The sequence below is a fragment of the Schistocerca cancellata genome, chromosome 8 (assembly GCF_023864275.1).
Source record: "Schistocerca cancellata isolate TAMUIC-IGC-003103 chromosome 8, iqSchCanc2.1, whole genome shotgun sequence".
Classification (NCBI taxonomy): domain Eukaryota; kingdom Metazoa; phylum Arthropoda; class Insecta; order Orthoptera; family Acrididae; genus Schistocerca; species Schistocerca cancellata.
The window spans coordinates 80,963,616-80,977,224 of NC_064633.1; the positions used below are offsets into that span (position 1 = coordinate 80,963,616).

Here is a 13,609-nt window from a genome sequence, read left to right on the forward strand (position 1 = left end):
GTGCTATTAAAGTGGGCACCAGACACTGCTGCTTTTGGCAGTCTCCGGTGAATGCCGACGTGAAATACTTAGTTCTTGTGATGTATTTTCTACCCCTGATAAAGACCCTCGCGATTATCATCGTCGTCGTCGTCGTCGTCGGCGGCGGCGGCGGCGCTTTGGTAATAGCTACAACTCGCCATTGTATCTCTTAGGGTGAGGTACCTTCCGCAAGCGACTGAGATGGCACTAAGCGATTGAAGCTGATTTGCCACCTCTTGTTTGATCAGCGTCATAAGGGCTTGAATGTAACTTGCGATGGGACACAGCAAGAAGTAGCGTCGCACTTTTAGTACTAAAATTTGAGATGGAGAACTGGGTCAAAGATGGGAAATTCATTCCGCCAAGTGTACAAATGGTGAAAATGAGGTGTGTGTGGGGAAGCATATTGCGCCAGTGACCGTGTGGCCTAATGGATAAGGCGTCGGACTTCGGATCGGAAGATTGCAGGTTCGAATCCTGTCACGGTCGAGTTTTTCCTGTTCTGCAAAAGATGCATGCTGTTTTAGTGTGTTGTTTGAGTACTGCAAAACTAGTTGAAAGTAGCTGCTGTCCGCTTCCTGGCTGCAAAACCGGCGTCTACCTGAAGCACAAGCAACACAAGGGTGATCTGTAGCGAAATTTTCGGCACAGTGCCGTTCAGGAGAGTTTTTGTTGCAACTACTGCATCTGATTCAGGACCCAAGGGCTACGCCACAGGCGTCTGCGCACAGTCGAGCATGTGTGTTGAATAATGGTGCTGATAGCCACGTATCATTTCAAGCAGATTTGATGCCTTTCGGAGACAATTTTTCATTAAATAGGATTGTAGCTGATTTGTGGCAGCAGGAAATAAGCTGTAGTCAAAAGAATCTTCAATAGATGGTCGCAGGTCAAATCAGTATTGTATGGCTCGTAACACTTGTGTACAGCCCGGCTAGCTCAGTCGGTAGAGCATGAGACTTTTAATCTCAGGGTCGTGGGTTCGAGCCCCACGCTGGGCGGCTCAAAATTTTGTGTCTACGCGGATCCAACATGCGCCCCTCTCGTGAGCCTTGCGTGATGAACGTAACGGGTTACGACGATGCCTAGCTTCGGATGAATATCAAAGGAACGGTATTTGAAGCTGAAAGTAACTCTGAAATGAAATAAATTTGTTTTGGAATTTAATTTGTACATCGATATGGTGTGAGATGTGTAGGAAAGCAGCAGCTGTGCTAACGAAATGCAAATAATGGTCGCTCATGCGGTGCGTTTCGAGCTGAAGGGCTCCGATTCACTAGTCTGTAAGAACAAAGTACCCGAAAAGCGCAATAGGGGGCGCCTCCTTAGCTCAGTGGCAGAGCGCTGGTCTAGTAAACCGGAGGTCGTGTGTTCGATCCTCACAGGAGGCAAATGAATTTTGTAACAGCCCCTCCCACCGTGGCCCTTTCGAAAAAAGCGGTCAAGGATAAAAAAAATTATGTATGGGTGCGGTATTTAAGAAATGCTCTCGCAAATGAATAGTGTGAATGGTGCTATTAAAGTGGGCACCAGACACTGCTGCTTTTGGCAGTCTCCGGTGAATGCCGACGTGAAATACTTAGTTCTTGCGATGTATTTTCTACCCCTGATAAAGACCCTCGCGATTATCATCGTCGTCGGCGGCGGCGGCGGCGCTTTGGTAATAGCGACAACTCGCCATTGTATCACTTAGGGTGAGGTACCTTCCGCAACCGACTGAGATGGCACTAAGCGATTGAAGCTGATTTGCCACCTCTTGTTTGATCAGCGTCATAAGGGCTTGAATGTAACTTGCGATGGGACACAGCAAGAAGTAGCGTCGCACTTTTAGTACTAAAATTTGAGATGGAGAACTGGGTCGAAGATGGGAAATTCATTCCGCCAAGTGTACAAATGGTGAAAATGAGGTGTGTGTGGGGAAGCATATTGCGCCAGTGACCGTGTGGCCTATTGGATAAGGCGTCGGACTTCGGATCCGAAGATTGCAGGATCGAATCCTGTCACGGTCCAGTTTTTCCTGTTCTGCAAAAGATGCATGCTGTTTTAGTGTGTTGTTTGAGTACTGAAAAACTAGTTGAAAGTAGCTGCTGTCCGCTTCCTGGCTGCAAGACCGGCGTCTACCTGAAGCACAAGCAACACAAGGGTGATCTGTAGCGAAATTTTCGGCACAGTGCCGTTCAGGAGAGTTTTTGTTGCAACTACTGCATCTGATTCAGGACCCAAGGGCTACGCCACAGGCGTCTGCGCACAGTCGAGCATGTGTGTTGAATAATGGTGCTGATAGCCACGTATCATTTCATGCAGATTTGATGCCTTTCGGAGACAATTTTTCATTAAATAGGATTTTAGCTGATTTGTGGCAGCAGGAAATAAGCTGTAGTCAAAAGAATCTTCAATAGATGGTCGCAGGTCAAATCAGTATTGTATGGCTCGTAACCCTTGTGTACAGCCCGGCTAGCTCAGTCGGTAGAGCATGAAACTCTTAATCTCAGGGTCGTGGGTTCGAGCCCCACGCTGGGCGGCTCAAAATTTTGTGTCTACGCGGATCCAACATGCGCCCCTCTCGTGAGCCTTGCGTGATGAACGTAACGGGTTACGACGATGCCTAGCTTCGGATGAATATCAGAGGAACGGTATTTGAAGCTGAAAGTAACTCTGAAATGAAATAAATTTGTTTTGGAATTTAATTTGTACATCGATATGGTGTGAGATGTGTAGGAAAGCAGCAGCTGTGCTTACGAAATGCAAATAATGGTCGCTCATGCGGTGCGTTTCGAGCTGAAGGGCTCCGATTCACTAATCTGTAAGAACAAAGTACCCGAAAAGAGAGCTAGGAGGCGCCTCCTTAGCTCAGTGGCAGAGCGCTGGTCTAGTAAACCAGAGGTCGTAAGTTCGATCCTCACAGGAGGCAAATGAATTTTGTAACAGCCCCTCCCACCGTGGCCCTTTCGAAGAAAGCGGTCAAGGATAAAAAAAATTATGAATGGGTGCGGTATTTAAGAAATGCTCTCGCAAATGAATAGTGTGAATGGTGCTATTAAAGTGGGCACCAGACACTGCTGCTTTTGGCAGTCTCCGGTGAATGCCGACGTGAAATACTTAGTTCTTGTGATGTATTTTCTACCCCTGATAAAGACCCTTGCGATTATCATCGTCGGCGGCGGCGGCGGCGGCGGCGGCGCTTTTGTAATAGCGACAACTCGCCATTGTATCACTTAGGGTGAGGTACCTTCCGCAAGCGACTGAGATGGCACTAAGCGATTGAAGCTGATTTGCCACCTCTTGTTTGATCAGCGTCATAAGGGCTTGAATGTAACTTGCGATGGGACACAGCAAGAAGTAGCGTCGCACTTTTAGTACTAAAATTTGAGATGGAGAACTGGGTCAAAGATGGGAAATTCGCCAAGTGTACAAATGGTGAAAATGAGGTGTGTGTGGGGAAGCATATTGCGCCAGTGACCGTGTGGCCTAATGGATAAGGCGTCGGACTTCGGATCCGAAGATTGCAGGTTCGAATCCTGTCACAGTCAAGTTTTTCCTTTTCTGAAAAAGATGCATGCTGTTTTAGTGTGTTGTTTGAGTACTGCAAAACTAGTTGAAAGTAGCTGCTGTCCGCTTCCTGGCTGCAAAACCGGCGTCTACCTGAAGCACAAGCAACACAAGGGTGATCTGTAGCGAAATTTTCGGCACAGTGCCGTTCAGGAGAGTTTTTGTTGCAACTACTGCATCTGATTCAGGACCCAAGGGCTACGCCACAGGCGTCTGCGCACAGTCGAGCATGTGTGTTGAATAATGGTGCTGATAGCCACGTATCATTTCAAGCAGATTTGATGCCTTTCGGAGACAATTTTTCATTAAATAGGATTGTAGCTGATTTGTGGCAGCAGGAAATAAGCTGTAGTCAAAAGAATCTTCAATAGATGGTCGCAGGTCAAATCAGTATTGTATGGCTCGTAACACTTGTGTACAGCCCGGCTAGCTCAGTCGGTAGAGCATGAGACTTTTAATCTCAGGGTCGTGGGTTCGAGCCCCACGCTGGGGGGCTCAAAATTTTGTGTCTACGCGGATCCAAGATGCGCCCCTCTCGTGAGCCTTGCGTGATGAACGTAACGGGTTACGACGATGCCTAGCTTCGGATGAATATCAGAGGAACGGTATTTGAAGCTGAAAGTAACTCTGAAATGAAATAAATTTGTTTTGGAATTTAATTTGTACATCGATATGGTGTGAGATGTGTAGGAAAGCAGCAGCTGTGCTTACGAAATGCAAATAATGGTCGCTCATGCGGTGCGTTTCGAGCTGAAGGATTCCGATTCACTAGTCTGTAAGAACAAAGTACCCGAAAAGCGCGCCAGGAGGCGCCTCCTTAGCTCAGTGGCAGAGCGCTGGTCTAGTAAACCAGAGGTCGTGAGTTCGATCCTCACAGGAGGCAAATGAATTTTGTAACAGCCCCTCCCACCGTGGCCCTTTCGAAAAAAGCGGTCAAGGATAAAAAAAATTATGAATGGGTGCGGTATTTAAGAAATGCTCTCGCAAATGAATAGTGTGAATGGTGCTATTAAAGTGGGCACCAGACACTGCTGCTTTTGGCAGTCTCCGGTGAATGCCGACGTGAAATACTTAGTTCTTGTGATGTATTTTCTACCCCTGATAAAGACCCTCGCGATTATCATCGTCGTCGTCGTCGGCTGCGGCGCCGGCGGCTGTGGCGGCGGCGGCGGCGCTTTGGTAATAGCGACAACTCGCCATTGTATCACTTAGGGTGAGGTACCTTCCGCAAGCGACTGAGATGGCACTAAGCGATTGAAGCTGATTTGCCACCTCTTGTTTGATCAGCGTCATAAGGGCTTGAATGTAACTTGCGATGGGACACAGCAAGAGGTAGCGTCGCACTTTTAGTACTAAAATTTGAGATGGAGAACTGGGTCAAAGATGGGAAATTCATTCCGCCAAGTGTACAAATGGTGAAAATGAGGTGTGTGTGGGGAAGCATATTGCGCCAGTGACCGTGTGGGCTAATGGATAAGGCGTCGGACTTCGGATCTGAAGATTGCAGGTTCGAATCCTGTCACAGTCGAGTTTTTCCTGTTCTGAAAAAGATGCATGCTGTTTTAGTGTGTTGTTTGAGTACTGCAAAACTAGTTGAAAGTAGCTGCTGTCCGCTTCCTGGCTGCAAAACCGGCGTCTACCTGAAGCACAAGCAACACAAGGGTGATCTGTAGCGAAATTTTCGGCACAGTGCCGTTCAGGAGAGTTTTTGTTGGAACTACTGCATCTGATTCAGGACCCAAGGGTCTCGCGTAACTTCGGCCGTCGTAATTTAATATATATATTATTGTTACTATTATTATTTTTTGATTGTTGCCGACTTACGTGGTGGGCCTTAATAAAAGTGATATTCCATTTAATTTTGATTTTTACGGTTAAATGCTTTCCTGAAGTTCTCCTTTTTAACAATATTAATTTCAAATTATTCGTTACGTTAATGAATGTTAGACTCGTTGAATCTTAAAACATGAGCATATAAGTTGTACAATGTATTAAACTTTTCATATTAATTTCCTCGGCTAGTCAGTTTACCTTATAGCATAAGCTCTTTAGTTATTAGTTACAATTGCGGCCCACACACGCGCGAGAGTTTTCTTACCTCCGTTAACCATTGTATTGTAGTCAGAGTCCTGGCTCTGGGTCTCGGCTATGGTACTGAAAATAAGAATCTTAAAGCTAAGTATTTTCTGCAACGTCGGGCGGCTGTGGAGAAAAATTAATATTATGCTAATAGCGGGCGAGCTTTCAGCTTCCGCTAATTTTTTCATAAGTTAATATCGCCACGTAATGGCGTCGTTGGCTGCATCGGCCGCTGCAATTGTTGAGCTGTAAATTACTTGAATGCAGGTTAATTCAAGGAAGGCGGACATGAAATCGGGATCACCTCTTACAAATTAAAAGTGCACAATAATATTAAATCAGTATATTATATGCTTAACTCATACAAATATGCTTACATTTGTCAGCACACGCAATATGTCCGTCGACACACAAGAAAAAACAAGAGAAGAAGTAATGAAGACGACTAAAAAAATTAACAAAAGAGTGTATCTTGTCATAAATTATTTCTTTGCATTTGAAACTTGGACAGAGAAATTCTTATGTTACGGCTACATGAAAAAAAAAAATCTCTTACAAATTATGAATGTCTTCTTTATAAATATTGTCTTTTCGTAATATGGCACTGGGGACGCTATATTGCCCCCCGAAATGTTTATGTCATAAAAAATGTTCATGTTTTTTGACATAAATATTTCCTCTTTCATGTCCACAGTGTCCACACGCAGATTTTTCTTTCACAGTTTACATATGTCACATCGTATATTTATACAGTAGTAATTACTGAGGTGTGTTGCACACAAGGTGTAATACAGATGAAGTTCAAGGTGTACAACCACGAGTTAGTCCGGAATATTTGAAGTCCCAGGGGTGTCAACTGTTCGCTCCCCATTTGGCGCGGCCGTAGGGAAACCTGGGGAAAACCTCGGCGGAGCGACAGACTAACTGCTTTGGTCACCTTCACTTAATTGTTTCTGGAATGTCATTGGGGTACAGGATGTGCATACAAATATTTTTGTTGCACTATGCAAAAAATGAGGTCATTATAACATTTGACTGCGGTGTCGTTGATGGTCTACGCCGCGACGTTTGGCTCGCGACGGCGTCGGTTGGTGTGTTCGGTGCTCGGCGTTCGCGGCGGCTGCGGAGAGGTCAACGCCCGCCCGACGCCAGAGTGTGTCTCGCCGTCGCGGAACGTCAGAATCAGCTGATCGGCTGCACGGTTGGCGATGCGCTTCTGTCTCGGCCGGGCGTGGCGGAGTGGGATGATATTCGCCCCCCCGCTCTTGTTGGCAGGAGTCAGCTCTGCTACGCATCTCCGACGTAGTACATGAAACATACACACAACCAACGTAATATTTGTTTCCCGCTGCAGATGGTTACGCTAGTGGGAAAGAAGAATTTTTTAGTGCGGCAGTTGTTGTTAAGTTTTCGCCAGTTTCCGAGTGTCAAGCTAGCACTGTCTTGCAGAATACATGACATGGATCTTCTCCTGTGAATGAAGTTTTGATGCGCCACTGTTTCCATTACACGTCAGTTTTTGTCTTGATACAATTATTTATGTTTTCGCCGCACTCGCAGGCACTGGTGAGTGTCCCAGTACGAGCTTAGCATAAACATTCGCCGTTTCTGCGGTCGCTGTCTTGCAACAGTCCACGAATCGCATTCCAGTCTCGCATTGTTGTACTCACTGAAATTACAGCCTGTCCCAAAAATATTTACTGTGGGTTCACTTCACGTTAACAGTTCACATTTATAAGCAAATTCACAGTTTTTCGGGCGTAATGTTGGCGTTTGGCGTCCTTACCGCTGTTGAACGTTCAATACTAGCACTTCACTGTCCATATCACAGTTTCACCTTCACAGTTTTTCACACTGCTTAAAGTAACTGTTTCGATTAGTTCACAAACACTAATGTATTTCATTCAGTCTGAAATGGATTTTGGCTCGTGCTGGATTTTACCAGTCTCTCGCACTAATTATCTCTTTTCATTTTCCACTTAGAGTCGTACTTGCCTTCAGATTTTTTGACTATACAATTGTATTTCCGTCTCATCTGAGGTAAGTCCCCATGTCATGTCTGCCCACTCATTGCGTACTTGCCCTCCAGAGCCAGGCTCGACTTTACAAAACTTTGCCTCTCGCATTATTGTACACATTTTATAATCTAGGCCTAGCGTGCAAGTTCCTAGATTAATGTTAGATTTGTGACTTTTGTTTACACTACAAATTCGAGCAAATCTCTGCCTTAGCAGATGGCAATATATTTTAACAGTGCTTAGCGGTAGTCGTGTGATTTGCTTTGTACCTTGTCCACAACACATGAGGTACCTTGGGTGATGTACACCCTGCACTGATATTGTTAAGTAAATTATGCTTGAGCATATTTCAAGATCGGTATAGACATAAATACATGAAACGACTTATACACTATAATATCAAATTTCATAAGTTGCACTACTACTACAGCTCAAAAATATTCATGACACACTAATGAAAAATTCTTTCATCATTACATGCTGTTGAATTTTTTTTTTTGTTTTTTTCTTTAAGTTTTTTTTCAACATGAAATTTTTAAAACATTCTTAAATCTACGTTCATTTTTTTCAAAATGCAATTGTTTAAAAATACTATTATTCCTTAACATCTACAGAATTGAATCGCACCAACCTTGTGTGCCCCATTGTCTTTAAATGTTACACTAAAATCTGAACATTTACTCACAAAAAAATACACTATAAACCCAATCTATTATTCACATATGTAAAAGTTGCTCTACTGAGCGAACGTCTTTAAGTCCTTGTAAGTATTTCTCTTGTTTCCCTCGCAATTGCCTCCGTATTTGACCACAGGATGGTGTAGTTTACGTGACAGAAAGTATCGTGAGGTACCACTTCGATGTCATAGGTGTAGCCCTCGATAACACCGGGTTTTTCGGGAAACACATTCTCATAATCTGTAAGTAGCTGAGTCAATTCGTTTTGTTGTGCTTCAGTCAAATGTTCTGACTCCCTAACTTTCATGGCTATCAGTTTCCTTTTTTCCTCTTTATCTTCAGCAATAAAATCTTTATAATATGCTTGTCTTGTACTTAAGTCAGAATATAAATTCATTACCTGCATTCCTTCGAATCTCGACTGAAAGTTCCGGCAATATTTACCGTGCACTTCCCGTGTCCTCAGCAATGGCAAAATTACACGTCTGTCCTCATTCATAAGGCTTACTTCCCCGCACAAGAGGTCGATTTTTGCGTCCCTCTGGCGTAAAAATTCCATCCCCAGGATGCAAGCAACACCTAATCCCTTAACTACTAGGAACGAGCTTTTCATTGCTTCATTTCCTACCGTAAACTCGACTTGCACCTGGTGCTTTATGAATATGAGATTGTGCACCTATTGCACCTGTAACACGACAATTCTTCACTGGCAATACTGGTATTCTATTATTTTGACTCAAGTACTTGTAAAAATTTGCACTCATGACATTGGTTGACGCACCGGTATCGACTATTGTGTGTATTGGTGCTCCATACATATCTGCTTGCAATATAGCCTGCACAACACTTTTGTCGGTTCGGTTGCATTTCTGCGGTATGTCTACAAGTTCCTTTTCTATTTTTGTTCCTTCATTGTATCTCAGCATACAAAGTTTATGGCTGTCATCCGTGAATGTGCCCTCACTACACCATCCTGCAGCCAACAACGGAGAGCGTATTGTGGCTGTCTTTAGTTTAACGGATGAGCATTAGTGGGTTGACAGTTGTCTGTCACTTCCACTAACCTCACATTGTGGTTCTGGTTGTTGTTGCTACTGTTGGGTTGGCCACCCTGCCTCCCCGATGGTGTATTTTGATATTGTGTATGGCTCTGGTTTTGCGGTGGTCGGTTGTAACTTCCTGACATGCTCTGTGATGGACCTGGGTTGGCGTTCCATTGTGGCGCTGTGTTTTGTTGCCACTGTGGTGTTGGTTCATTACAACCACGCCACTGGTTTCGGTTGTTCCGCCATTGCGGATTGCCGTTACCATTATATCCATTACTCATGCGTCCATCATGATGTCTCTTTCGATGTTGACGATTATAACCGTTGCCGTTATAACCATTGCCACTGTTTGTGCCTCGATTCTGTTGCCGGTGCTCTTCCCTATTCCCGTTACCATTTGGTACTAAGTTACTACCGTTACTGTGGCTGCTATTGTAATCGGCTTTTTGTTGATTACAGCCTGCATAGTTCCACTTGTTTTCGGTTTTCGTATCTTCGATCAATAAGTCAACAGAATCCACTATTTCCATGAATTGTTCTATATCGTATTCCGGCACATTGATGAAATATCTTTTAATTTCACTGGGCAACTTCATTTTTATCAACCTGATTATGTCACGATCGGACATTGGCTCGTCCCAGTACCTGGTTTTGTTTATATACTTTTCGAAATATTTGCGTAACGTTCCCATCTTAGGATTGTACATTTCTGGACTGTACAACTCCTTTCGTAGTCTTTCTTGGACGCTATCGGACCAGAATTTTTGCAAGAATGCACCTTCAAACTGTTGCATCGTTAGACATTTTTCGGACACGTCGGTGGCCCACAGTTCCGCGTCACCTTGAATAAAGGAGACCACGAACTGTATTCTTTGTCTTTCCGTCCATGTCCTGGGAAACACATTCCTGAAGCTCTTAATAAATACAACAGGGTGGACATTTCGTTTTTCGCTATTGAAGGGTTGGAATGTCCTGTGTTTTATTACATTGTCCTCTTTTTTGCACGTCTGATTGCTACATTCTGGGACATTCATCACTTCGTGATGTGCGCTGCACGGTTGTCCGTGCTCATAATTCGCATTAGGTTGCGGTTGCGCACTCGTACCCTGCCTACCGTCAGCGTTATTATAGTAATCAGTGCGCGGAGTCGGATTCATGATCTGTCCGCCACTGTTTACATTGCTTTTCAACGCAGACAGTCTTCGCGCGACCTCCTGTTGCCAATTTGGTAACTCCACTGTCACACGGGACTTGATCTGTGTTAATTCGGCATTTAGTGCGGCAGCGCTAGCGTCAATATTTACACTCGCGGCCGCAGTCGCTTGTTCTACAGCTGTTTTTACGTCGCTTTCAATCTTTGCAGATATCTCGCGATCCTTTACTTCTAGCCATTCATTTAATTCTTTTTCTACTTTTTGAGCTTGCACTTCCAAATATGCGTCAATAATTTTCCGTGCATCTATCTCCACATTATCTACGCGGTTGGTTAAAGTCTGGACATTATCTTCAAGCCTAGCCTGCGATATCTGTAGTTTTTGCATCTCGCCGGCCAAGCTTTGCACAAGATCGGGTATTTCTTTGCACACGTCCCGCATCTCGGCAAGTTCGCTTTGGATACTGTCTAGTTTTGCTTCACTGCGCTGCTCTTGCTCAATGAGCTTTTGCATTAATTTTTTCTCCCGCTCATGCATCATCTGAGCCAGTTTTTCGTCTCTTTGTTTTTCCCTCTGTTCTAACATTCTTTCTTTTTCCCTATCTCTTTCTTCTAACCTGCGCAGAAATTCTGCAAATGGGTCTGCAATCGGTGAGCATACTGGTGTCCCGCTTAATCTAGCACTCGATTGGCCCCCGTGCCCAGGCAGTGGAGATGTTACTCTATTCCCATTCTCCTCGCCCCCCGCTCCGGAAATTATGTTATCCGAGGCGGTGGCTTGGGATTCGTTTACGTATTGCAAATGATCCTCACTTTCCATATTAACAGAATTTTGTTCTTCTGGTACGGATGCTTTAGGTTGCCCTATCTTACCCATACTAAATTCACTTTAAGCCACGGACAAATCTTTAACACTGATACACACACGAATAATTATCCCCTCAAAAAATAAACATATAAATAAACAAAACACCGAAGGTATCTCATGTGCACATGGGTTCGATATTCCGCACAGAGCTACACAGGATGCTTGCACAATAGGCCTTACCTTACTTATTTTTCTTTCTCGCAATCCTTTTTCTTTTTTACTCTTTTTCCTCTCCAGATCTCCTCAGGGTGTGGTTTTGTTGTTGTACATGTAAAAGAATTCATACAAGCATTAATATTTTACAACAATTAGACACATACATAAGTACATTCAGTACAATAGAATCATATTAATCGGGCCCCAAAGTTGCGGCGCCAATCTCGCGTAACTTCGGCCGTCGTAATTTAATATATATATTATTGTTACTATTATTATTTTTTGATTGTTGCCGACTTACGTGGTGGGCCTTAATAAAAGTGATATTCCATTTAATTTTGATTTTTACGGTTAAATGCTTTCCTGAAGTTCTCCTTTTTAACAATATTAATTTCAAATTATTCGTTACGTTAATGAATGTTAGACTCGTTGAATCTTAAAACATGAGCATATAAGTTGTACAATGTATTAAACTTTTCATATTAATTTCCTCGGCTAGTCAGTTTACCTTATAGCATAAGCTCTTTAGTTATTAGTTACAATTGCGGCCCACACACGCGCGAGAGTTTTCTTACCTCCGTTAACCATTGTATTGTAGTCAGAGTCCTGGCTCTGGGTCTCGGCTATGGTACTGAAAATAAGAATCTTAAAGCTAAGTATTTTCTGCAACGTCGGGCGGCTGTGGAGAAAAATTAATATTATGCTAATAGCGGGCGAGCTTTCAGCTTCCGCTAATTTTTTCATAAGTTAATATCGCCACGTAATGGCGTCGTTGGCTGCATCGGCCGCTGCAATTGTTGAGCTGTAAATTACTTGAATGCAGGTTAATTCAAGGAAGGCGGACATGAAATCGGGATCACCTCTTACAAATTAAAAGTGCACAATAATATTAAATCAGTATATTATATGCTTAACTCATACAAATATGCTTACATTTGTCAGCACACGCAATATGTCCGTCGACACACAAGAAAAAACAAGAGAAGAAGTAATGAAGACGACTAAAAAAATTAACAAAAGAGTGTATCTTGTCATAAATTATTTCTTTGCATTTGAAACTTGGACAGAGAAATTCTTATGTTACGGCTACATGAAAAAAAAAAATCTCTTACAAATTATGAATGTCTTCTTTATAAATATTGTCTTTTCGTAATATGGCACTGGGGACGCTATAAGGGCTACGCCACAGGCGTCTGCGCACAGTCGAGCATGTGTGTTGAATAATGGTGCTGATAGCCACGTATCATTTCAAGCAGATTTGATGCCTTTCGGAGACAATTTTTCATTAAATAGGATTGTAGCTGATTTGTGGCAGCAGGAAATAAGCTGTAGTCAAAAGAATCTTCAATAGATGGTCGCAGGTCAAATCAGTATTGTATGGCTCGTAACCCTTGTGTACAGCCCGGCTAGCTCAGTCGGTAGAGCATGAGACTCTTAATCTCAGGGTCGTGGGTTCGAGCCCCACGCTGGGCGCCTCAAAATTTTGTGTCTACGCGGATCCAACATGCGCCCCTCTCGTGAGCCTTGCGTGATGAACGTAACGGGTTACGACGATGCCTAGCTTCGGATGAATATCAGAGGAACGGTATTTGAAGCTGAAAGTAACTCTGAAATGAAATAAATTTGTTTTGGAATTTAATTTGTACATCGATATGGTGTGAGATGTGTAGGAAAGCAGCAGCTGTGCTAACGAAATGCAAATAATGGTCGCGCATGCGGTGCGTTTTGAGCTGAAGGGCTCCGATTCACTAGTCTGTAAGAACAAAGTACCCGAAAAGCGCGCTAGGAGGCGCCTCCTTAGCTCTGTGGCAGAGCGCTGGTCTAGTAAACCAGAGGTCGTGAGTTCGATCCTCACAGGAGGCAAATGAATTTTGTAACAGCCCCTCCCACCGTGGCCCTTTCGAAAAAAGCGGTCAAGGATAAAAAAAATTATGAATGGGTGCGGTATTTAAGAAATGCTCTCGCAAATGTATAGTGTGAATGGTGCTATTAAAGTGGGCACCAGACACTGCTGCTTTTGGCAGTCTCCGGTGAATGCCGAC

General features: G+C 43.7%; 11 non-coding genes across 11 annotated transcripts; all 11 read left to right on the plus strand.

The window, feature by feature from the left end:
* The first annotated feature begins 437 nt into the window (after window positions 1-437).
* Window positions 438-510, plus strand: Trnar-ucg (transfer RNA arginine (anticodon UCG)). The gene has a single exon. It is a non-coding gene; the product is annotated as a tRNA-Arg (tRNA).
* Window positions 511-949: 439 nt separating this feature from the next.
* Trnak-uuu (transfer RNA lysine (anticodon UUU)) lies at window positions 950-1,022 on the plus strand. Its single transcript has one exon. It is a non-coding gene; the product is annotated as a tRNA-Lys (tRNA).
* A 318-nt stretch (window positions 1,023-1,340) lies between these two features.
* Window positions 1,341-1,412, plus strand: Trnat-agu (transfer RNA threonine (anticodon AGU)). The gene has a single exon. It is a non-coding gene; the product is annotated as a tRNA-Thr (tRNA).
* Window positions 1,413-1,957: 545 nt separating this feature from the next.
* Trnar-ucg (transfer RNA arginine (anticodon UCG)) lies at window positions 1,958-2,030 on the plus strand. Its single transcript has one exon. It is a non-coding gene; the product is annotated as a tRNA-Arg (tRNA).
* Window positions 2,031-2,469: 439 nt separating this feature from the next.
* On the plus strand, window positions 2,470-2,542 carry Trnak-cuu (transfer RNA lysine (anticodon CUU)). The gene has a single exon. It is a non-coding gene; the product is annotated as a tRNA-Lys (tRNA).
* Window positions 2,543-2,860: 318 nt separating this feature from the next.
* On the plus strand, window positions 2,861-2,932 carry Trnat-agu (transfer RNA threonine (anticodon AGU)). Its single transcript has one exon. It is a non-coding gene; the product is annotated as a tRNA-Thr (tRNA).
* A 546-nt stretch (window positions 2,933-3,478) lies between these two features.
* Window positions 3,479-3,551, plus strand: Trnar-ucg (transfer RNA arginine (anticodon UCG)). Its single transcript has one exon. It is a non-coding gene; the product is annotated as a tRNA-Arg (tRNA).
* Window positions 3,552-3,990: 439 nt separating this feature from the next.
* Window positions 3,991-4,066, plus strand: Trnak-uuu (transfer RNA lysine (anticodon UUU)). Its single transcript has one exon. It is a non-coding gene; the product is annotated as a tRNA-Lys (tRNA).
* A 315-nt stretch (window positions 4,067-4,381) lies between these two features.
* Trnat-agu (transfer RNA threonine (anticodon AGU)) lies at window positions 4,382-4,453 on the plus strand. The gene has a single exon. It is a non-coding gene; the product is annotated as a tRNA-Thr (tRNA).
* An 8,514-nt stretch (window positions 4,454-12,967) lies between these two features.
* Trnak-cuu (transfer RNA lysine (anticodon CUU)) lies at window positions 12,968-13,040 on the plus strand. Its single transcript has one exon. It is a non-coding gene; the product is annotated as a tRNA-Lys (tRNA).
* Window positions 13,041-13,358: 318 nt separating this feature from the next.
* Window positions 13,359-13,430, plus strand: Trnat-agu (transfer RNA threonine (anticodon AGU)). The gene has a single exon. It is a non-coding gene; the product is annotated as a tRNA-Thr (tRNA).
* Window positions 13,431-13,609: the final 179 nt, after the last annotated feature.